The sequence below is a fragment of the Nyctereutes procyonoides genome, unplaced genomic scaffold (assembly GCF_905146905.1).
Source record: "Nyctereutes procyonoides isolate TBG_1078 unplaced genomic scaffold, NYPRO_anot_genome, whole genome shotgun sequence".
NCBI lineage: Eukaryota > Metazoa > Chordata > Mammalia > Carnivora > Canidae > Nyctereutes > Nyctereutes procyonoides.
The window spans coordinates 52356764-52380322 of record NW_026575146.1 but is presented as its reverse complement, the minus strand read 5'-3'; the positions used below and the strand labels follow the sequence as shown (position 1 = coordinate 52380322).

General features: G+C 40.0%; 1 non-coding gene across 1 annotated transcript; it reads right to left on the bottom strand.

The window, feature by feature from the left end:
• Positions 1–13350: 13350 nt before the first annotated feature.
• LOC129501066 (U6 spliceosomal RNA) lies at positions 13351–13455 on the bottom strand. The gene has a single exon (XR_008662639.1). It is a non-coding gene; the product is annotated as a U6 spliceosomal RNA (small nuclear RNA).
• Between the last annotated feature and the right edge of the window lie 10104 nt (positions 13456–23559).

Here is a 23559-nt window from a genome sequence, read left to right as displayed (position 1 = left end):
TAAGCTGGAAAGAACTTAATCAACTAGAAAGTATAGACTGAGGTCAAAATGGAGTTGATGTCTTCTTTGAAAGTGGCATTTTAAGGTGAATATGTTTTACTGCCAATAATTTTTCTTCTTCAAGGGATCCCTTCATTTTTATTTATTTATTTATTTATTTATTTATTTATTTAGCCAGAAAACATATAGTCTTAAATGGCAGTAAAAACAATCAATGAGAACTTGGAACTTTCAGAAAGGTCATTTATTACTATACAGAGTGCTAAACTTGCCCTACCCTAAAATCTCCACAGAATGAAAACATAAGAATCCAAAGAGATATACACCAGTGGGGCATACTGGTCTTTGACTTAAATAACTCTCAAGAAATAACTTGTTAGTTTTATTAACATTTGATGAACTTTGACAAATCAGCACAAAGGATTCAATGAAATGACCTGTCTTAACAGGAAGGAAGAGAAAATAAAATGTAACAGAAGGGGAGCAAAATATGCTACTCCCAAAATATGCCTCTTTGGCAAAAAGATTATTTTAGGCTGATTAGTTTTGAGAAGCCACAGATGTAGGAGTAGAAACTGCCCTTTTTTGAGGGACATTTACATTTATAAGGAAAATCTCCATTTATAAGGGTGTCTATCCAAATCCCTAGGAACTTATCAATGGAAAAGGTCTGACTGAAATCTTCATAACAACCCTACCCTTTGTTTACTGTGCTTTTCCTGGTAACTTTGCATAATTAGTTTCCCTGACCTACCCAAACATTGTTCTTTTGTCATTAGCTAATTATGGTATTTAAGGTGGTGGCTTGGGCTATTTCGGGGAGTTACTCAGTTTTCCTGGTCTCTGCATGTATACAGGAGGTATATATATTACACTTCCATTTGTTTTTCTCTTGTTAATCTGCCTTTTGTTACAAGGGAGTGCTGGGGAGGAAAAATAATTTTCTCTCCACCCTTCTAAGTTCTTAGCTAAGACCTGCCCTTGCCCCCCAACCTTAAATAGCATCTCAGAGAAAGACAAAAGAAAAATGTAGGAGTTAGGAAGCCATTTATGGGAGGTCACCAGGAAAAGCATTGTAAACAAGGGTAGGGTTGTCATGCAGATTTAAGTGATGTGTTCTCTATTGATGAAAGTTTCCAGAATTGTAGTCCTCCTCTCCCTGGTATAGAAGGAGACACCCTCACGAGGGGCAATGTCCCATATAAATGTAAATGTCCGTTACAAAAGAGTAACTGCTTCTTGTTTTCAGAATTTGTCTTGTGTCTGCTGTTTCTTAAACATAACCAGCTGAAGAGGCATATTTTAGGGTGACATATTTACTCCTCTTTGAGGGTCTCAGCTAAGAACCTAGAAGAGTAGTGAAAAAATTATTTTTCTACCTCTTATTAAGGATATCGAACTAAAGTGTATCTTTTTCTTTTTCTTTTTTTTTTTTTTTAGGATTGTATGTATGTATGTATTTGACAGAGAGAGAGAGCACAAGCAGGGGGGAGCAGCAGGCAGAGGGAGAGAGAGAAGCCGACTCTCTACAGAGCAGGAGGCCCAACATGGAGCATCCCTAAAGTGTAATAGATGAGAAAACTAAGCCTTCTAAGAGGTAAACTAACTGGCTCCTAAACACAAAATTAGAGTAAGGGAAGGGGGGGGGGGCGCTGTGTGGCTCAGTTGGTTAAGCATCTGCCTTCTGCTTAGGTCATGATCTCAGGGTCCTGGAATCAAAGCGCCATATCAGTCTTCCTGCTCTTGGGGCTGGGGAGTGTCTTTCCCTCCCCATTTCTCATGCTTGTTCACATAAATAAATAGTCTTTAAAAATAGAGTAAAGGAAGAAGATCCTTGGGGTTGGAGGAGGTCTATAAGACAATGATGATCATTGGATTTCAGCTATCAGTAATGGCTCTCTTCCTCCAAATGTGGAAAAAGCTTTAAAAAAAAAATCGGGGGAGAGTGGCCAGGAGCCAAACTTCAGGTGGAAGCAACAGGAAGCAGCAGCAAATTCAATGTCATTGTGGCCATTGCAAATGGCAAAAGGTGAGGAACCAGCATGGCCTGGCAAATACAAATGTACCTAGGAGTGCAGGAAGACAGAAATTGGGATCTTAGACTCTAGGGTGCAATAATGGCCCTAATGCAGGACTTGGGGGACTGTGTTCTTCAAGATCTCTGAGTTTAGTATAAGAAACAGACTAATTGTACTATGTGAGAAAGGGCACAGGAGTCAAAATGGGAAACACGGTCAGCCCAAGGAATGATATGATTAATTCTGTCAAAAAACATAGACTTCATATAGGAGGGTATATGTTGGGTACTGAGGTATAAATAGGAATTTTCCATGTTGACAAGTGGTAAAGATCACAGCATTCCAAATTAGTGAAAACTCAAGCACAAAAGTAAAGAAGTATGATTATGTATTATGGCTGAAGCTTAAACATCAAGGAAGAAAAATAGGAGATGAGTCTGAAGAAATAGGTAAGCCAGGGAAGTGTTTTGTTTTGAAAATCATTTCAAACTTACAAAAAGTTGCAACAATAAAAAAGACTACATAAAACACTTGTGTACCATTTATCCAGATTTGTCTCTCTCTCTCTCTTTTTTTTTTTTTTTTTTAAGATTTTTTACTTATTGGGCAGCCCGGGTGGCTCAGCGGTTTAGCACCGCCTTCAGCCCAGGGCAGGATCCTGGAGACCCGAGATCGAGTTCCATGTCAGGCTCCCTGCATGGAGCCTGCTTTTCCCTCTGCCTGTGTCTTTGCCTCTCTCTCTCTCTCTCTGTGTGTGTGTCTCATGAATAAATAAAATCTTTCAAAAAATGATTTTTTACTTATTAATTTGCAAAAGAGAGTGTATGCACATGCTGAGGAAGGGGCAAAGGGACAAGCAGACTCCAAGGACCCTGAGATCATGACCTTAGCCAAAGTTAGGTGCTTAACTGACTGAGCCACCCAGGTGCCCAAACTTGTCTATTGTTAACATTTTGTCCCATTTTCTTTATCATTCTCTTTCTCGTTGTACACACACACACAATACTTTTTGACTCCCTTTGAGAGGAGCCAAATACAGCCATTGACGTGATTTTGTTCATCCAAGAACATAATCGGATTTGTATTTTAAAACAGTAGCTCCTAGAGGGAGGTTGACTTTCAGGAAGACATTGTGGAGGTCTGGAAGTAAAATAACAAGTGATTAAATGAAGGATCCATCTGTGGCGATGAGGAGGAGTAGATTCAAGAGAAGAATAAGTGTTACCAGTTGGACGCAGTATCTGAGAAACAGGGAAGACGAGGGTGGAACCTGGGATTAGGACTGGGTAATTGAGTGATAAAAGTCCTGCCAAGACAAGAGAATGATGATGATAACACAGCAACATGAATCACTGACATATATTAGATGCTAATTATACACTAAAATTTTTTCCAAAAGCTTTAGATTTTAGGGGCCCAGAGCAGGCCACCCGAAGAAGGGCCACTTTAGCAGGAACATTATTTTGAATTAAAAGTAATCAAAACCCAGCAGATTTAGGAAAAACTCTTTACTCCCGTCTCAACTGCTTGCCTAAATCAAGAAGACAGCTATTTATTTTTTAAGATTTTATTTATTTATTCATGAGAGATACAGAGAGAGAAGCAGGCTCACTACAGAGAGCCCTATGTGGGACTTGATCCCACGACCCTGGGGATCACAACCTGAGCCTAAGGCAGATGCTCTACCACTGAGCCACCCAGGGGTCCCCAGACGACAGCTATTAACAGAGATTCCTCTTTACCTAAAACACTTACCTACATAATAGAGCAATCTTTGTTTTCCAAACATCTCTCACCTTCCCCTAATGGTTTCCTTAGGCCCCTACCCTTCTCCTTAGCCTAGTGTCAAGTTTATTTAATTTCAAACTTCCCCAGAAATGTAGTCTAACCGTAGCCAGTGAGTCAGTGCCAGCCAGTGAGTGCCACAAGGGCCCTCTCCATACCCTGAAGATAAGGTAATCTGCATAAGACCCCTTGCTTTTTCCCTAAGGGAAAGCCAGCTTGCCCCAAATAGTCCTCTTCTTTTGCTCATAACTTTCTTGCCCCGCCCTCCTTCTATGAAAATACTACTCGCTAGACGGGATGCTGCCTCATTCCTGAATCCCTTAATGAAGCCAATTAGACCTTTCATACTTATTCTGTTGAATTTTTATTATTTAACAATACATATTACATCAATATAGCTTTAGCTCACGCAGAAGAGAGTTAAACCCCAAATATCAAAGAGCCAAAGATACCTTCAATTATAAATTTATCTCATTATGAGGCAAATTAGATATGGAAACGATAAATCCATTTCATTTCTCTTTTTTTTTTCATTTCTCTTTTAATATTCAAAATGGTTTTAAACACCTGAGATGGCAATCGGTATTTCCCAGGCGCCCCCTTGTGGCTTGGCTTAGCGATTCCCAAATTTATCGGATGGACAGTATCTACCTGGAGAACTTTATGAAAATAGTTTCCAAGGCCTCATCCACAAGCGACCAGAACAGGGTAAAAGGAGACCTATTTATTTTTTGTATTTTGTAAAGGTTTTATTTATTTATTCATGAGACACACACACAGAGAAAGGCAGGCTCCACACAGGGAGCCTGACATGGGACTCGATCCCTGGTCTCCAGGATCACACCCTGGGCTGAAGGCTGCGCTAAACCGCTGCGCCACCAGGGCTGCCCTATCTATATATTTTTAAAGCTCTCCAAAGTGATTTTGATGATCAGCCACTGTAAAATCTGGCAGCTTAAAAATTTCCTCCTTTCCAAGGTCACTTGAAACAAATTCAGAAACAAAGATTTAGAGCCAGAAAGAGCATTTTGTCCCAATGTTTCATTTTACATGTGAAAAAAACTGAAACTGCAAATGTGAAAGGCCTTGCCCCAGGTCACAGAGGTTGTAAATGGCAAAAGCAAGAACCTGACATCCCCTGCAGACTCTAAACTCAGCAAGGTTAATCAGAGCAATTCTATCTTGTCCCATCCATCTCCAGGCTTATCCCTCAATTCACTGAGGGTTCGAAGCCCCTACACCCCACATCACTCTGGGGAGATCACAGGCAAAAATGCCATCAGAGATCCCTCGGAGAGAAATACGTTTCTTTTTAATATTTGGCGTGTCTTAAAGATTGATTTTTTTTTAAAGATTTTATTTATTCATGAGACACACACACAGAGAGAGAGAGATGCGAGACACAGGCAGAGGGAGAAGCAGACTCCATGCAGGGAGCCTGACGTGGGACTCGATCCCAGGTCTCCAGGATCACGCCCTGGGCCGAAGGCAGGTGCCAAACCACTGAGCCATCCAGGGATCCCCTTAAAGATTGATTTTTAAGGAGCACCGGGAATCAAGCAGGATGAAATGTTCCCTATAGGAAAGCCACGTGAATGCACAGAGTCTCTCCTCTTTTCCAGGATTTGTCTATGTTATATATTCAACATGTATTGTCTGTTGTTCCACATTTAAAATTTTTATTCTTTCGGATCTTGAAATTTGAAAGTGCAGTTGCAAATGCTGCCTTCTGGGCAGAGTAGGCAGGAGGGTAAGAGGAAAACTTCTTTCCAGCCTGACCCTAGACAAGGATTAGTTAGTTCATCAGCAGAAAGGGACTACATCATAGGCAAGGTGCTGAATGAGTAAGGGAGCTTGGAAAATAGAAAGGGGCCTGGGAAAATGCATCTGCCTTGCCATTTTGCAAAGTGTAGTCTGTTTATCCCCAACATAATTACATTTCTGGGATTCCTTTGGGTCCTTTCCCTTTGAGCTTTCTCAGTGCCCCCATCTACTCAAGTTCTGGGCTCATCTCAAACCTTGCTTTGCCAAAACTTGGACTAACAGCCTGGACATACCCTGGGAGCCAGTTAAAAATTCAGAATCTTGAGCCCCACCCCAAACCTACTGAAGCAGAATTGGCATTTTAACGAGATCTCCATGTGATTCATATGCACATTAAGGACTGAGAAACACTGCTCTAAAATATAAATGCTAGAGTCCTGTGGCTGAGAGAGAGGCAAAAATTTCCCTAGGCCAGTTCAGAGTTTTTTCAATGGTATTGAAATCCAGGGTTTTCATGGAATGTTTACATGATTCTAAGAAGCATAATTATCTTTTGCTGAAATTACTGAAAGCATAAGTATTTTAAGCTTGAGGACTATATTATGACCCAGTTTATTTCTCTCTTCCTCTATTGTTTTTTTTTTTTTTAAGTATCTTTCTCTCTGTGTCTTTTAAAAAATAATCCCTATACCCAACATGGGGCCCAAACTCATTGCTCTGAGATCAAGAGTTGTACAGCCTTTTGACTGAGCCAGCCAGGTGCTTTCCTTTCAATTACACACTTACCTCCACCCATGGTTGGGCATTTGTGCCTAAGTAGAATCAAAGGGAACTTAATTCAAGCACAGAAGCATTGAAGTAGAAGCTCCCAGCATGTAATGAGTTGTGTGGACTTCAAATTAATTGGCTTTCTTGAGCATTAGTCACCACAGCAGTAAGATACACAGATGCTACTGTCTACTCCATGTATCTCCCAAGAATATTAAGGGGTCAAAAGAATAACTCATCTCTGGAAAGGACACTGCTGACTACTTAGCAGCTCAAATCAGAAATATATGAAACAGCCTTTGCTTCCCACATCAGCTCCATCATCAATTTTTTATTTTATTTTATTTATTTATGATAGTCACAGAGAGAGAGAGGCAGGGACATAGGCAGAGGGAGAAGCAGGCTCCATGCACCGGGAGCCCGACGTGGGATTCAATCCCGGGTCTCCAGGATCGCGCCCTGGGCTAAAGGCAGGCGCCAAACCGCTGCGCCACCCAGGGATCCCTCCATCATCAATTACTAGCAAGTTTATCACTTCTCTCACAACCTTCCATTTCTTTTATCCTCACTGCCACTAATCTGGACTCGAGCCACTATCACATTTCACCTTAATGAGGGCCTCCTCTGGGCAAACCCTGCCTCTACTGTCCTTCAAATCATCATATACCCTGAACTAGAGACTTTTTTTGTAAGCACAATGTTGATCACAAAATTCCCCTATGTAGAACTCTTCAATGGCTTTCAAGAGCCTTGAGCCCCAAATCCCCTTGTGACTCATTCATCTGGACACCTTTTCTACAATCTCTTCTCTTGCTGCTCTCTAATTACATTGATTTTGAAAATCAGAACTCAAAGAGCTTTATTAGGGAACAACTTAATGTTTGTCTCCCACTGTTCCTTTAACCTTTCCTGTGACTATCTCTCTTCTTTCACACTTGGATGAAGATGCCAGCAGCTTCTATGACTTTTTGGTTTCCTACTGGGTAATAAAAAATATTATGGTCACTTCCAATGTCAAACACATTCTCAGTTCAATATTTCAAAATATCTAGTTCCATATAAGATGGAAAACATCAAATTCAATTTAAAATGAAATTGTGCTCATCCTCTGGCTGAAGCTCAATGTAGGCCGGCTGTTTGTGGAGGAAGGGACTAGGTCATGGTGCTTTCTCTTTTTCTCCCATGTGGTACTTCCACCTCCTCCACCCCCCTGAATTGTGCTCAATCTCTGATTCCACAAGGGGGTTGAAGAAAGGAAAGAGAGGTGAGGAGAGGATTCAAGTATTTTTTCTCTGGCCAGTATTATGGAAAGATGTCACACCAAATATAGAAGTCAAGCTGTTCCCACTTCTGGCTTATCTCCTAGTGTGTAACTGTGGGCAACTACAGTCATTTCACCTGTGTACTTTTTAAAGCGTGACTTGATATCATCTACCATGTCCTCTGATTCCATGTCCCTCAGGATACATATCAAATTCTCTTGCTGGTCCAACTGAAGTCCTTTTCTCCAATCTTGAGGTGAAAGGGTAGCACCCTTTGCCCTTGGAGGGGTTGAGGGAAACAGTTCTCCCTTCAAAAAAATCAGGGGCAGCCTGGGTGGCTCAGCGGTTAGTGCCGCCTTCAGCCTAGGGTGTGATCCTGGAGACCTGGGATCGAGTCCCATGTCAGGCTCCCTGCATGGAGCCTGCTTCTGCCTCTGCCTGTCTCTCCCTCTCCCTCTCTCTCTCTCTCTCTCTCTCTCTCTCTCTCTCATAAATAAATAAAATCTTTTTAAAAAATCACCTCCACAAATCATTCCTGCATTTCCACTCACTCTCTCAATTGTTTTATATCCTTCTGTGGCTAAGGTATTCCATAGTCATATAACCAGTGTCTGGATATCTACTTGGAAATTACTACTGGGTGGCCTGTCTTGAAACATGCTTCAGTTTCATAACTCTCTCACCTTGAGGTCAAAGCTTGCCTTTCATCACTGTGTTGTGTGGGATTCAGTTGGTTTCTCGAACACACCACATTCTCACGGACTTCTGGGCTTTCAAACGCAGTATCTCCTCTTCTTGGGAAGCACATTATGCCCCCTTCCTCCTCATTTGCTTTACTAGTTCTCATTGTATCTGCAATTCCTCATCCACACTGTGAACATAGGAGGATTGAGAGAGTAGAAATAAAGAGAGGATTTGTGAGCCAAGGATATGATTTAGTATATATTTCATACATGAGGAAATCAGAAAAGCCAATAAAACTATGGAAAGATGTTCAACCAAAGTAATTATGAAGAAACTACAAATTAAAACTATAGGCTATCATTTTCCACCCACCAGACTAGCAAATGAAATGAAAAAGCATGACAGTATTAAATATTGGGATATACAAATGCTTAACTATTGCTGGTAGCAGTAAAGAGGTCCAAACTCTTTAGAAAACAATTTGACATTGTCCTATCAAGGTGAACATGTGCATACTCTAAAACTGAGCAATTTACTTCTAGGTAGTATGTACCTAGAGAAACATACATGTGATCCAGAGACATGTATAAGAATGTTCACGGTAGCACTGTGATGATCAAAAACTGGAAAAACAATCCACATGTCCATTGACAGAATGGGCAGTAGATCATGGTATGTTTATATGATGGGATACAATACAGCAAAGAAAATGAGTGAATTACAGCTCTATGTGACAAAATGGATAAATCCAGGAGCGTAATGTTAAATTAAAAAAGCATACTGCAGGATACTTTCAGTATAATACCTTACATAAAAATTTAAAAACAAAGTTAACAATATATTTTGTACATACATATACAAAGGCATGTAGTAAAACCATAAAGAAAAGCTAAACAAAAAATTCAGGACAATGGCTATTTGTGGGTCAAAGATATAGTCCAGAAATGAGACACAGAACTGGGTTATAAAATAACCATGAGTGTTTATTTTATTATGGTCTTAAATATTTGATAGAACAAATCAGCATGAGTTTAGGGGCATCTGGGTGGTTCAGTCAGTTAAGCATCTGACTCTTGATTTCGGCTCAAGTCATGATCATGATTAGGGTCATGAGATGGAGCCCTTTGGTGGGCTCTGTGCTGGGTGTGGAGTTTGCTTAAGATTCTCTCTCTCGGGCAGCCCAGGTGGCTCAGTGGTTTAGTGCTGCCTTCAGCTGGGGGCATGATCCTGGAGACCCGGGATTGAGTCCTACGTCAGATTCCCTGCATGGAGCCTGCTTTTCCCTCTGCCTGTGTCTCTGCCTCTCTCTGTGTCTCTCAAGAATAAATAAATAAAATATTTAAAAAGAAAAAGTTTCTCTCTTTCCCTCCCTCTGCCTTCTACTCCCCCACCTCCCATATATATGCTCTCTTTCTCCAAAAAGTAATGAAGTATGAGTTTACTTATTTCTCCCTTTATCTGCCAAAATCAGTTGTCTCTGTTATTTCTATTTTTTTTTTTTGTCTCTGTTATTTCAAGGTAGAGTCTATGATTCTTGAACATCAGCCTGTTTCAAGGCCGTACTCTCAGCCCCAGTTCTGAGGAGACATTTTGCCCATGTATTAAATCCAGTTTCAAGATGCCTGGGTGGCTCAGTGGTTGAGCGTCAGCCTTCAGCCCAGGGCATGATCCTGGAATCCCAGGACTGAGTTCCACATCAGGCTCTCTGCATAGAGCCTGCTTCTCCCTCTGCCTATGTCTCTGCCTCTCTCTCTCTCGGTGTTGCTTGTGAATAAATAAATAAAATCTTTAAAAAATGAAAATAAATAAATCTAGTTTCAGACAATAAGGAAAGTGGGAGTTTAAGAACCGTGTCCCACTCCTGACCCTGCCATTTATTAGCTATGCCATTTCAGGAATCTCAGCCTCAGCTTGCTTGCCTACAAAATGGTACTAACAACTCCAAACTACAGGGTTGCTGTGAGGATTCAATGAGACAACTGTGCACAAAGCACTCAGGACATAATAAGTGCTTCGAACATATTTGCTTCCTCCCCCATCATAACAGAAATGGATAAGACTGTGTATTCAAGATGGTTTACAACCATCACCATTTTTTTTTTTTAAAGGAGCACCTGGATGGCTCAGTTGGTCAAGAATCTGCCTTCAAAAAAAAAAAAAAAAAAAAAAAAGAAGAAGAATCTGCCTTCAGCTCAGGTCATGATCCCAAGGTCCTGGGATTGAACCTCCTATGGGACTCCCGGCTCAGTGGGGGGTCTGCTTCTCCCTTCTCCCTCTCCTCCTTGTTCATACTCTCTCAAACACAAATATTTATTATTTGAGAGACAGAGAGTGCAAAGGGGGAGGGACAGATGGAGAGGGAGAGGGAGAGAGAATCTTAAGCAAGCTCCATGCTCAGCACGGAGCCCAACTGGGGCTGGATCTCACAACCCTGAGATCATGACCTGAGCTGAAACCAAGAGTCAGACACTCAACCAAAGCCACCCAGGCACCCCATTACTGCTCTTTACAAACCAAATTTAAGCTTGTGCACTCCTTCAGTCAACAATCATTTGGCAGGCATTATGATGATTGATGAGTAGCTTCAATTGCACAAGGGAAAAATGGCATCTTTTCTAACCTCAGGACTAGACCTAATGAAGAGATTTCTGACCCAAGTTGTGCGCTATGTAAGAACAGAGTTATAGGGACTTAGGCGATGGGCCAGAAAAATGTTTAATAAATAATGAAAATATGACCCCTGGCGCCAGTAGGCTGCTTAAGGCCATTCATACTCCCTTGCCATCCTCTGAGTCATTGCTAAGCTGGGGAAACATGAGTTCCTGAAGCTACCTGGAAGGCTGGTTATGTCATCTCTGGTTGAAATGGATTCTGAAATATATGTCATCTCCTGGGGGAGGGGGGGGAAGGGAGCTTAACTCCTGGGAAGTGAGATATTACTTTGTTCCAGTTTGCAAAACAGATCTATCAGACTCCATTCCCAGAAACTGTCTCCTGAATGACTTAAAGCAGGGCTAAAGAAACAGAATGCATATTTTTAATTGATTCTTTCTTTGAGCCGAGTTCCAAGTCGCCTAATACATTTTTAAATTCCCAAAGAGCTAGTTGCATTCAGAGTGACTCCAAAAGAGTTGTTCTAATTTGGGATGTCACAGGCATCACTGCCATATATCATCACAACAATTGCTACTCTGGCTAATTGGAGGATAGATGAAAGGCTGTTTTCTTCATCTACCTCATCTGCCTTCTCCTTCACTTTATTGGGTATCAGTTCTTAAAATTAGGGGTATGAATATGATCTATGCCCCTGTTAATTCAAGAGTTAGGTCACAGGAGGACCCTAGGATTTTAGAGCTGGCAGCTGGAGCTCAGAGTTCTTGCATGCTTTTCCTGAAACTGTAGTGTGTAATAGAATCAGTGGGAGGGCTTGTTAAAACACAGATTGCTGGGTTCCATTCTCAGAGTTTCTGATTCAGTCTCTGATGTGTGGCCTGAGAATTCACATTTTGGGCAGGTTTGTGGCATTTTTGATGCTTCTGGTCCAGGGACCATAGTGTGAAAAACATTGTCTCAGTTTATTTTTTTATTTTTTATTTTTTTAAGATTTTATTTATTTATCCACGAGACACACACACACAGAGGGAGAGGAAGGCTCCATGCAGGGAGCCCGACATGGGACTCGATTCCAGGTCTCCAGGGTCACACAGCAGGCTGAAGGCGGTACTAAACCGCTGAGTCACCCGGGCAGCCCAACGCTGTCTCAGTTAATTGAAGGACAATTCAGTTAATTGAAGTACTGGACTGCCAATGCTTAAGCAGTCCAGTACTTTCTCCAAGCAGGCTTTTCTATAGGGTATAGATTTCATGCTAAAATTATGGAAACCAGAGGTTCTTCTCTTCTGGGACTTCTCAAAGGGGAGAATTACATTGGAGGAAGACCTAAAAGCATGAACTTTAGTATCAGAAAGACCTGGGTGAGGGATCTGCTGGTCCATGGTTTAGCTTGCTGACTTTGGGCAAATTGTTTAGGTTATTTGAATATCAATTCCTTCATATGTAAATCATAAATGACTGGTTCTTCTAACAATTTGAGACTTCTGAAGAATAGTTCAAGAACTATTTGACATAGAGTTATAGACTATAAGCCACAGGGCATCTAATTTAGGTTCTTCACTTTTCAGATGTGGAAACAAAGGTCCAGGGAAAGTGTCTTAGTGAAGATCTCATAGCAAATGGCAGAATGAGGACCAGCATACAGGTCTTTTAATGTGTTTTGTTTTGTTTTCATCATTCACATTGGAAGAATATTTCCAAACCAAAGATTTCAAAACTAAATACTTTGGTAGTAGAAATCCATTCATATAGCAAAATGTAAACTTATGATAAATATTTTCTTTTATTTTTTTTAAAAATTATTTATTTATTCATTCATAGAGAGAGGTTGAGAGAGAGAAGCAGGCTCCATGCAGGGAGCCCAATGTGGGACTCAATCCCGGGTCTCCAGGATCACGCCCTGGGCTGCAGGCAACACTACTGCGCCACCAGGGCTGCCCCTATGATAAATATTTTAGGAAGTCGTATTAGCTAAACTCTGTGATTTAATCTATTTTTTTTTTTTCTTTAGAGAGAGAGAACGTGAGTGGGGGCCTGGGGCATTGGAAGGGGCAGAGAGAATCTTTTTTTTTTTTTTAAAGATTTTTATTTTTTATTATTTTTTTTTATTCATGAGAAACACAGAAAGAGAGAGGGGGCAGAGACACAGGCAGAGGGAGAAGCAGGCTCCCTGCAGGGAGCCCGATGTGGGACTCAATCCCGGGTCTCCAGGATCACGCCCTGGCCCAAGGCGGCACTAAACCACTGAGCCACCCAGGGATCCCAGGAGTCAGACTCTTAACTGACTGAGCCGCCCAGATACTCCTAATCTATTTTTCAAAATACCAATTCTTGTACAATGTTACACATTATATTTTTTCCTTTAGTAAAAAGAATGTTTTTTTAATATTTTGGCAAAGTCTTTTCCAGACCAAACATGAAATAAGCAGGCAAGAATGAACTATTTTACAGTGTACAAAAATATGGAACTCTACAAATTTGTGTGTCATCCTTGTCCAGGGGCCATGCTAATCTCTGTATCATTCCAATTTCTGTATATGTGCTGATGAAGTGAGTATCACATTACACTTTTATACAATGGGACATATTATATGGGAAGATAACAAGAATTTGTTCTTTTCACTCTTAAGTATGAAAACTTACAGCAGCTCTCCAAAACTGATTTTACTTTTCTTTACAGTGGATTTTCAGAAAGTCTTTGTGGCATAATAATGTTTTGCAAAAAGGGTGTGACTATTTATAGAATTATTGTCTTTGCTGCTAGAAATGAGTACCTTTGAAAAAGGAGAGCTTAGTAGATGGAAAATCAATTTCCACATGGAGGACAGAAAAGTTACAAATGTATGAGGAAAATTACAGTAAATGTTTAAAAGAAAAAAAATGGAACTCAGAGGACATTATTCATGAAACCATACTTGGGATATATACAAATTAGAATATTTTAGCTAGCTAAAACTCCTCATCCAGTAGACATGGACCCTGTGATGCAACAGAGTTGAGAGAAGATATTAATATTTTCTAAAATATTAATATTTGGTGAAGCTAAGAAATAAAGGGTAATTAAGAAACAGGGACGAGCATGCAAAATACTGACTGGATCACTTTCTTATATCATACACAAAAATAAACTCAAAAGGGTTTCTAGACTTAAAGGTGAGACCTAAAATCATAAAAATCCTGAAAGAGAGCACAGGCAGTAATTTCTCTGACATTGGCCATAGTAATATTTTTCTAGATATATCTCCCAAAACAATGGAAACAAAGGCAAAAATAAATTATTGGGACATTAAAATAAAGTTTCCAATTTGGAACAAGATGGATGGAGTTAGAAAGTATAATGCTAAGTGAAATAAGTCAGAGAAAGACAATACCATATGATTTCACTCTTATGTAGAATTAAAGAAATAAAACAAGCAGAGGAAAACAAAGAGAGAGAGAGAAACAAAGAGAAGCTAAAAAACACTATTTTTTAAAAATATTTTATTTTATTTTATTATTTTTTAGAGATTTTATTTATTTATTCATGAGAATACACAGAAAGGAGAGAGAGAGAGAGAGAGAGGCAGAGACACAGGCAGAGGGAGAAGCAGGCTGGGAGCCCGATGTGGGACTCGATCCCAGGTCTCCAGGATGACGCCCTGGGCTGAAGGCAGCTCTAAACCACTGAGCCACCCAGGCTGCCCCTAAAAAACACTCTTAACTATTGAGAACAAACTGTTACCAAAGGGGGGGTGGGGGATGAGTGAAATAGGTGATGGGGACTAAGAAGTGCACTTGTAATGTGCACTGGGTATTGTATGAAAGTGCTGAATCAGTATATTGTACACCTGAAACTAATATAACATTGTATGTTAACTATACTGGAATTAAAATACAAATTTTTAAAAAGTAGTGTAAAAAAATTAAAAGCAGTGTAAAAAAATAAAAATAAGAAACTATTGCACAGGGGTGCCTGGATGGCTCAGTTGGTGGAGCATGCTATTCTTAATTTCAGGGTCATGAGTTCGAGCCCCACATTGGGTATGGAGATTACTTAACAGAAAAAAGCTTCTGCACAGCAAAGGAAACAATCAGCAAAACAAAAAGAAAACCTACTGAATGGGAGAAGATACTTGCAAGTTATATATCTGAGAAGAGGTTAATATCCAAAATATATAAAGAACTTATACAGCTCAACACACACACAAAAACCAATCTGATGAAAAAGTGGGCAGAGAACCTGAATAAACATTTTGCCAAAGACATAGATATGGCCAACAGACACATGAAGATATGCTCAAGATCACTCATTATCAGGGAAGTGTAAATCAAAGCACAATATCACCTCACATCTGTCAAAATGGCTAAAATAAAAAAACACAAGAAACAACAACAATTAACAAGGATGTAGAGAAAAAGGAACCCTCATGCACTGTTGGTGAGAATGCAAACTGTAGCCCTGTGGAAAACAGCATGGAGGTTCCTCAAAAAAATTAAAAATACAACTACCCTATGATCCAATAATTCCACTACTGTGTATTTACCCAAAGAATATAAAAACACTGATTTGAAAAGACATATGCATCCTTATGTTTATTGCAGGATTATTTACAATAGCCAAAGTATGGAAGTAATCCAAGTGTTCGATTAATGAATAGATAAAGAAGATGTAGTACATAGAAAAAATGGAATAGTACTCAGCCATAAAAAAGAAAGAGGGCAGCCTGGGTGGCTCAGTGGTTTAGCGCCGCCTTCAGCCCAGGGCAGGATCCTGGAGACCCGGGATCAAGTCCTGCATCGGGCTTCCTGCATGGAGCCTGCTTCTCCCTCTGCCTGTGTCTTTGTCTCTGTCTCTCTCTCTCTTTCTCTCTGTGTGTCTCTCATGAATAAATAAATAAAATCTTAAAAAAAAAAAAGAAATCTTGCCATTTGCAACAACATGGATGCATCTAGAGGGTATAATGCTACATGAATTAAGTCAGTCAGAGAAAGACAAATACCATATGATTTCACTCATATGTGGAATTTAAGAAACAAAACAAAGATAAAAAGAAACGAACAAAAAACCCAGAGTTGTAATTACAAAGAACAAACTGGTGGTCACCAGAGGGGAGGTCAGAGGGGAGGATGAGTGAAATAGGTGAAGCAAATTAAGAATATACTTATTGTGATAAACACTGCATAACATGTAGAATTGCTGAATCACTATATTATATACCTGAAACTAATATAACACTGTATGGTAATTATACTGCAATTTAAAAAAAAAAAGGAAGAAATCACAGTATGCTTTGGTGCTCTCTTGTTATTCGTCTTGATGTGAGCCAAATGTTTATATACTTAAATCATGACTTGGTTTATAGCAAGACTAGAACCAATGTTTTACTTTATAAAGTTATTTGATTCAAGGAAATTAAAGCTTTTATTTATTCTTTTTTTTTTAAAGCTTTTATTTTGAACAGAGATGTATCCACTAAGTGGCCACTAGCTAACTGTGGAGATGAATAATGGGCCCTTTCTCACAACTCCTTGGTGACCTGTTGTAACCTTCACTATCCAGATTTAATCAGTGATGTGGTCATTCCAAGATGGCAGGAAGTTTGAATTGCCTGAATGGACATACTGATCTGTCACACAGTAGGGCAGCAGAAGAAAGTTTTGGTCACACCTAAGGGTGACATAACTGTGTATGTCAAGAAGCCTAACTTATTTGCACAGCACCTGACAATTAACAATCCTTACTAATGCAAGGTGCAGGCCTAGGGGGATCATGATGGAAAATCCTTTTAAAAAGCCAATTTGACCTTGGCCAAAACTTGCAGTGTGTTCCATCTCAGATGATTCAAAGCTCATTTTAATAGGCTTGAAAATCTGAAAATAAATGATTTTGAAGTGATGATATAAATTATGTATGAGTATCAATTGAATATTCAACTATAATGAGTTTATAGAATACAAGAGAGTATTTCTTTTGAGATGCTGCAATACTGCTATTGTTAGATTCAGAACCCAGCTGATTGCTTATAGGGAGCCTTTGTGCAAATTTGAAAAAGCCACCCCTTCTGGGTGATGTGGCCCTGTGGGTACATGATTTGGCAAGCAGAGCCTGGGCTGAATCTTAGCTCCTTTTTGTCCCATTCGTTGGGTGCTTTTGTGCAATGCACAAACTGCACTTCCTTAAGTGGCAGCTCCAATTGCTATTTGAAATGCGTGCCAGCAGAAAGGATTTAAAGCCTTGAAGTGCTTATGTTGGTTTTTAGAGAGTACATTTGAAATATACAAAAGTGATGGTTCCTTCTCCTAACCCAATGCAGAATTTATCAGCAAGAGATAAAGAGTCCAGTAAGCTCTAAAATACCATGAAAGCAGGTGAAGCCTCCATGACAGAGAATGGCAGGTATGTTCCTTGAAGAAGCACAGCTAGTAGGCCTCACTCTCCAAGCCAGAGGCAAATAACCTAACACCCAGGAAATTTAGATTTCCAGGACCAGAATTGTCTTATTTGCCCACTGCTGCACTGATGCTGGAAGGAAAAGCTATGTTGTGTCGGTGTGGAGCTAAAACCCTTTACATCCATTTACTTGGACTGAAACGTAGAGGTGGTGAGTGTTAGTAATAAAAAGTATATGGGCTTGATTGTTCATTTTTCTTTGTGGAACCATTGCCTCGTGGTACCATGGCAGTGAGAACAAAACCATGGGTATCTGAAATTGAGTTACCAGTTCTGGAACAAAATGGAGTAGACACACATTTCCCTACTCCTCCAGCTAAATACACCTAAAGACCCTGGACATTGCATATAAAGAAGATTTTAACAGGTTAGAGAAGCCAGGCCTGCTACGGATGGATCTCAAGACCCAGGAAGCATGGTGACAAGGGTTTTCCTGTTTGACTCATGTAGCCTAAACTGGGTGCTAGGGAAGCCAATAGAAAGACAAAAAAAAAAAAAACAAAAAACAAAACAAAACAAAACAAAACAAAAAAAACAAGACAATTCAGCTTTCTCTAGCTACAGGACAAAGAAAGGGGCAGCCTGGCGAAACATAACTTTGAGACAATAACTGCTCTACTCGAGCCAAAAACCATGGGAAAAAATGTCAACACAGAGCCTAGGCTTTTGCCCATGCCCAAATTTATCAAGGTACTTCTCTGCCCTCCCGTCTAGATAGTGTCAAGAAGTCCATCTGGGGAGTCAGAACTGTTATCCATACCTGGTAATAATGAGATTACCCCAACCTCTGCCACAGGTTGTTAGTAAAGGCCATGAGGGAAGCTGGAATTTCATCTCCACCCAGTCAGTGGTAATATGGCACCCCACCCTGGCAAGGTGGTATCAGAGAGGGCTGAGTGGGAGGCTCGGACTTTTTTTTTACCACATTCCAGTGGTAACTAAGCTTCCTAACCCCCTGCAGTGTTGGCAGAGGCTGTAGTGGGGATCCTGAACTCCCATCTTTTTTTTTTTTTAATTTATTTATGATAGTCACACAGAGAGAGAGAGAGAGAGAGGCAGAGACACAGGCAGAGGGAGAAGCAGGCTCCATGCACCGGGAGCCCTATGTGGGATTCGATCCCGGGTCTCCAGGATCGTGCCCTGGGCCAAAGGCAGGTGCCAAACCGCTGCACCACCCAGGGATCCTTGAACTCCCATCTCCACTCAGCAACAGTGAGATGCTCTTCTGCTTCCCATCTCAAGTTTCAATGGAGGCCAAGTGGGGAAGCTGAACTTCCACACCACTTGGTGGTAATAAAAGCATCACCACCTTTCCTCCACTCCTGTAGTATCATAGGACACTTGCTAAAAACAGAAGATGATCTAGAATCTCATAACATAATAGTAAAATGTGCAAGATACGGGGCACCTGGGTGGTGCAATTGGTTGAGCAACCAACACTTGGTTTTGGTTCAGGTTGTGATCTCAGGGTTTGAGATCAAGCCCCAAGCTGGGCTCTGTGCTGAGCTCAGAGTTTGCTTGAGATTCTCTCTCCCTCTGCTCCTCCTACTCATGCTCTCTCTCTAAAACAAATAAATCTAAAAAAAAAAAAAAAAAAGTCCAAGATACAATTGAAAATCACTTATATCAACAACCAAAAACATTTCAACTTAAATGAGAAGAGAGGATCCCTGGGTGGCGCAGCGGTTTGGCGCCTGCCTTTGGCCCAGGGCGCGATCCTGGAGACCTGGGATCGAGTCCCACGTCGGGCTCCCGGTGCATGGAGCCTGCTTCTCCCTCTGCCTGTGTCTCTGCCTCTCTCTCTCTCTCTCTCTCTGTGACTATCATAAATAAATAAATTAAAAAAATTTTTTTAAAAAATGAGAAGAGATAATCAATAGACACCATAACAAGATTATAAGATGTTGGAATTACCTGACAAGGATTTAAAAACAGCTATCAGGGGATCCCTGGTAGCTCGGTGGGTTAGCGCCTGCCTTTGGCCCAGGGTGTGATCCTGGAGTCCTGGGATTGAGTCCCGCATTGGGCTGCCTGCATGAAGCCTGCTTCTCCCTCTGCCTGTGTCTCTGCCTTTCTGTCTGTGCCTCTCATGAATAAATAAATAAATCTTTAAAAAAAATAAAAACAGCTGTCATAAAAAAAAATGCTGGGATGCCTGGGTGGTTCAGTGGTTGAGTGTCTGTTTTTGTATTGGGGCGTGATCCTGGAGTCCCGGGATCAAGTCCCACATTGGGCTCCCTGCATGGAGCCTGTCTCTCCCCAGCTCACGCTCACTGTCTTTCTCTCTAAAAATAAATAAATACATCTTTAAAAAAATACTTTGACAAGCAATTATGAACACAAATACAACATGCAATTTGTTGTATCTCTGGGCAAATTGAGTCTATTATCAGCTTTAGTCTGATATTCTCAGAAATTAGAGCTTTGGTTGGGTGTTCGGATTCTTTGGGTAATGTTCTTTAATTTTTTCCTCCTAAACCACAGAAATAAACTCCTTTTTATGTGACACTTCTGAGTATCTAGAATACTATTAAATACTTTCAACCAGCAGCCTGGTGAACAGTTAAAAAAGTCAAATAAATCTTTGTATATATGTTGTAATACTTTATCCCTTCCTTTTCCAGCCAGTCTTAACGGCCCAACCAGAAACTCTCTGAATAAGAACATATCAATTTGCTATCCTTCTCTCCCCTAGGAATCAAAACTATCCTCTCTACATATCTGTTTCTTCTTTTTTTCCCTCTTCATTCTTCTTGTATCCAAATGAGTTTTGCCATTTAGCATTTCCTTGATGTTTTCCTCTTATGATCCTTGCCCTCATTTGATCATAGGAATTGCAAGAACAGGTTGTAATCCTCAGGATATATTGAAAAGGTTCAGTTCATTTCTCATTTTGTTCACAAGAGGTTAATCTGGGAAAGTCTTTAGTCCCAAGACAGTGGTGTGACCTGAATCTGCTAGGGTCTGTAGCAAACAGTTTGAATTTGATGTTGTTTTTGGCATCTTCTTTAGAATCTCTTCATTCTCTGAGGTTGTGTCTAAAAATGCTAAGGCTTGGGCATGAGTAATTGTGTTTGAGTTAAAAATACGGTGTAATCTAATGTCATATTGGACATGAAGGTGAAAAGGGAACGTCCTTGCATGCCCTCTTTATTCACCAACAAAATTAATGTTTGGCAATAGAAGAAAATATATTCTCTTAGCATTGTGCCTATCAGATGCCTCTTAAAACATACATTTTGGGTATGTGTATATGTAAATTTCAGTCGGCTAATTTAAGTAAACAAAATCTGCTTAGCCTCCCCCTCCCCCAATACAGTTGTGTCTGAGCATGCTGGACCCTGTTTAACCTCATAACATATCAACAAATTAGCCTTTTTTTTTTTTTAGGAGTGATATGATCTAAACTACAATTAAAAAAAAAATCTCTATATCCAATGAGGGGCTCAAATGCATGACCCTGAGATCAAGAGTCACATGCTCTTCCAACTGAGCCAGCCCCCAGTCAGTTATTTCTTGATACAAAAGATTTCCTTTTTCACCATGAGGTAATAAGTATGGATTATGTGGTGGTCACTGTTTGTTTTTATTATCCAAGTTAGAATGATAAAACACCATGGGAAAATTATCTTTTTGGTTAGGAGAGAAAATTTTGAATAGGATTGAAATGAAGAGCAAGAGAGGGAAAAGAAGGGAGAAGGGAAAGATAAGGGGTAAAATTAGAGGTGAAAGATGAAATATATGGTTTTTTATGTATTTCAAGGAGAAGGTGGAAAGAAAACAGCTATAGGGAATAATAGAGAAGCTAAGCTAAAAGTTCCCTGATACAAACTATCTTTAGCAACAAAAATCTGGTGGTGAAAAAGCACCAATGGATCCTCCTTAATGGATCTGAAATGGCTAAACATTTCAGATGCAAAACATATCAACATAGTTGCATGTAGTGCAAAGGAGAAAACATTTAAGGGACTATCTGCAACATAATTTGTATAAACTCCATTTCCTCTTACTTCCTCTGCAATCATATTATAAGCTAGATTCTACAGCCACTTCTATGCATTTCTAAAACAGAGTGATTCAGGGCAAAAGCTTATTATTATTATTATTATTATTATTATTATTATTATTATTATGTTATTTTAAAAGATTTTATTTCTTTATTCTAGATTGAGGCAGAGACATAGGCAGAGGGAGAAGCAGGCTCCCTGCAGGGAGCCCGACTCAGTACTCAATCCCAGGACTCCAGGATCACACCCTGGGCGGAAGGCAGGAGCTAAACCACAGAGCCACCCACGCGTCCCCAAAAGCTTATTATTATTATTTTAAAGATTTTATTTATTTCTAAAGTTTATTTACATATTTTTAGAAGATTTTAAGTACTCTTTAATTTTAAATAATCTAAAAGATTACTTAACAGAGAGAGAGAGAGAGAGAGAGAGAGAGAGAGAGAAGGGAGCCTGATGTGGAGCTCCAACCCAGGACACTGGGATCATGATCTGAGCCTATGCATAGCAGATGCTTAACCGACTGAGCCACCCAGGTGCCCCTATTTATTTTATTTTTTTAGTAATCTCTACACCCTGAGCACCCTGAGATCAAAAGTTGCATGCTCTACTGACTGAGGCAGCCAGATGCCCCAGTTTATCTTACAGATCTGCATTTTCTTGGATGATTTACAGGGGAGATTTAATTATTTTCTTGTGCACTCTAACTATGAACATTTAAGGAGAAATTCAATCTACTCTGGATTACCTTCACTTTTTTCTATGTATGATTATAGCAAATGATGAAACAGATAGTTTTTTCCTGCTTTCCTGTGGTACTAGATGGTATGTACTCACGGTACACAGTATCAGCCTCAGTAAGTGGGTAAGAAGGAAAAAAATCATATGGCTTATTTATATCTATATAGCTTTGATTTTGTGTTTTCCTTCAAATTTTTGAACATATTTACAATACCTGTTTTACAGTTCATGTTAGCTAAATCCAACATTTCCTTTATTTATTTATTTATTTATTTATTTATTTATTTATTTATTCTTTTTTTTTCTTTTCTTTTTTTAAAAGGTTTTATTTATTTATTCATGAGAGACACAGAGAGAGATTGGCAGAGACACAGGCAGAGGGAGAAGCAGGCTCCATGCAGGGAGCCCGATGTGGACTCGATCCTGGGACTCCAGGATCATGCCCTGTGCCAAAGGCAGGTACTAAACCACTGAGCCACCCAGGGATCCCCCATTTCTCTTATTTTTTATCTATGATCTTTCTCCAGGTTATGGAACAGAATTTGCTTTTTCCCCCCCCACAACGTTTAGGAGTTTTTTGGTTTTTTTAAAACATTTTATTTATTTATTCATGAGAGACACAGAGAAAGAGAGAAGCACAGACACAGGCAGAGGGAGAAGCAGGCTCCACGCAGGGTGCCCAACGTGGGACTCGATTCCAGGTCTCCAGGATCAGGCCCTGGGTTGAAGGTGGCGCTAAACCGCTGAGCCACCAGGGCTGCCCCAGGAATTTTTTTTATTGGATGCTAGACACTGTAAAAGTCATGTTGTTGAATGTTGAGATTTTGTCGTTCTCTTTAAAAAGTGTTGAAATTGGTTTTGGCAGGCACTTCCTTTAAACTGCAGATCACCTTGATTCTGCTGAGGCTTGCTTTGAAGTTTTGCTATCATGGGTGTACTGTTGCCTTTATTCTAGGGCCAATTAGCCCTAATACTAAGGTATGACTCTTCTCAGATCTCTTTTGATGACCTCAAATGTTCAAATAAGTCGCTATGACCCAGATGGATGGAATTCAAATGTCCTTAAATCCTGTATGAAAAGTCTTTGGTCCTTTTTTTTTTTTTTTTGGCCTGGCTTTGTAGAATTTCACTCCATGCATACATAGAGAAATATTCAGAAGGGACCAAGAGCACCCTTGTAAAAATTTCTGCATATGCAGCTCTTCCCTTATACTCTTCTGCCCTGCAAATTCCAGCCACCTCAACCTCATCATACTAGAATTTGTTTCCTCATCTTATAGAAATTAGCATGCTCCATGAGTTTCCTCTTCCTTTATTGCAGTTTAAAAATTGCTCCCGGCGAGGAGCCTGCTTCTCCTTCTGCTATGTCTCTGCCTCTGTGTCTCTCATGAATAAATAAATAAAATCTTTAAAATAAATAAATAAATAAATAAATAAAATTGTTTCCAGTAGGGTTCCTGGATTTAGCAAAAATTCAATATTGCATTTTT